This window comes from Sinocyclocheilus rhinocerous, unplaced genomic scaffold, assembly GCF_001515625.1.
Source record: "Sinocyclocheilus rhinocerous isolate Xijiao unplaced genomic scaffold, SAMN03320098_v1.1 scaffold503, whole genome shotgun sequence".
Taxonomy (NCBI): Eukaryota; Metazoa; Chordata; class Actinopteri; order Cypriniformes; family Cyprinidae; genus Sinocyclocheilus; species Sinocyclocheilus rhinocerous.
In genome coordinates this window covers 658,360-660,676 of record NW_015643185.1, presented here as the reverse complement: position 1 = coordinate 660,676, position 2,317 = coordinate 658,360, and positions in this window count along the sequence as shown.

Genomic DNA, 2,317 nt, shown 5'->3' with positions numbered 1-2,317 from the left:
AAATAAATAAATTGTAGTGTCTTTAATAAAATTTAAAACAACAAGAGCGAATTTACATGACAGTCTTCGCTGACATTTTGCCTACTATACCTGTCCGGTTAATGTTATTAACCTCATAAATATTCATAAATATAAGCAGTGTGAAACATATGATGATAATAGTAAATTTAAGAAATATCTTGATTTTTACTGGCTATTATTCTGAAGCAACCAATCCAAAACTGTTATGAATTCCGTGTTTATTCCAGCAGAGGTCCTCGTAAGCACACTAACTTTAGCAGAGCTGGATGGAACATCCATTCCACCAAGTGATGAGAAGCATACCTACAACATTACATCTTGTCATCTTTTTTCTTTTAAACTTCTTCTCTTTCCCTATCTCTCCATTTCTCACCATCATTCTCTCTTGGCCTTCTTGCTTGCGCTCTTTTTCTTTCTGTATGCCTGTCTTTCTCTCTTTCTTTTGTTCGGTGCCCTTGCCAGATTGGGATTACTCTGCGATGTTATCTGAGTACTTGGGGTTTGTTCAGTTGTAATCTTCTTTGCAGGAAGGTAAAAAGCAGAAATGTTTTCCCATAAAACAAAAATAGCACCCATCTGGATCTGTCTCTCTAACTCTTCGCTCTCTCGCTCTTTTTCCCTCTCTCACATGAACACTGAACATATCACATTTTTGTGGATAAAATCTCAAAACAAAAATCAAAACAAATCTCAATGAAATTAGTCTAGTGCGGCAGGCTGAGTCTGAGATGACTCTGAGGCTTCTGATTAGAGCTCCATCTGAAACTGTACATATTCACATTTTCCATGATCCTTTTAACAAAAACAACTTAGGACTCATGATGTCTGCATCTCTTGTGACCAGAGATGAGATTTCTCAATCACCTACACCCTGCAGCTATGCCACAACTGCGGAAGACATAAAAAGTTCAGCGCAAGATTTCCAGAAGTTGAGGGCATCCAGGGAACAGGAAGTCAAAGGCTTCCACTGTGATGTCAGCGATAGAGAGATAGATAGAGGAAAAGATGGAGAAAGTGGAGTGAAGGTCGGAGGCTTCCTCCCTGTTGTCTGAGGATAAATAATGAGAGTCTACATTCGCTGAGGTCAGTCATTTGTTTCAACAAGGGATTTCGCTAATCTGAGAAATTAGTCTGATTAATTATACAATCTGAATGCTTCACTCCTCTGAAAATCATATTTCCAAGTCTCACAGGAAAATAAGCTATGACTAAAACTCCAGAGGAGATCACGATAACGAGAAAAAGAACAATTTAACAAGATTACAGACTTATTAGAGGTCCAAATATGAAAAGAAAAAAGAAAAGAAAAAAAAAACAGGAACAGTAACACGTAGTTTCTTGTTACTGGGTTTCGTTAGAAGATGCCAAGTAGTCCTTCAGCCGGAGTTCTCTGGTTTCTGTGAAAGTCAATCAGTTTAAGTTCAAATCAGAGCTTTTTGATCAAAATCATTGTCTGAGACAGTTTCACAGTACTTCAGGCCTGAACACCCAATGTTCAGCCAAATACTCCCTTGGAGCCATGAAAGAAACCTCCTCCAAAACAGTTTAGTAACAGTAACTGTCTTACTGTTTGTTCTGATCCAGTAGTCAATAACATAGAGTTGAAACTAATACTATGACAAAGTGCTAAGGGTCTGTCTATAAAATTCCTGACATTCATAAAAAGGTCCATAGAGACATGCTGAGTTACTAGAAAGAGAGAGAGATTTTATACAACAGTTTAATGAACAAGAAGTTAACATTAAGCAAATTGTTTTAGACACAATATTGCCAGTTACTTTGTCTATTTTTGTCTATACCTGGTCTATATCAATAAAAATAGCTCCAAATGAAGTCAAAACAGAGTCAACCATTGTACGTTTTGCACGTTGAATCTGTGGTTTTCATTTGAATCTGTTTGACTGAATGATTCATTGATTCACTCATAAAAACCTGTAGAAAGACTGGCTGATTAAATATTATTAAAAATACAGTAAAAAAACGGTAACATTGTGAAATTTTAGTATATTTTAATGTGAAATGTATACCTTTTTTGGCAAGCCATTAGTCATCTAGCCATCTAGTCTTCAGTGTCACATGATCCTTCAGAAAAAATTCTAATACACTGATTTGGTGCTCAAGTAACTTTTTTTTAATTATTATCAGTGTTGAAAACTGCTTACTTTATTTGTGGAAACTGTAATACATTTTTTTCAGGATTCTCTGATGAATAGAAAATTAAAAAGAACAGCATTTATTTGAAATTGCTGATAAATGTATGTATGTACTGTAAATGCATCCTTGCTGATAAATGTAT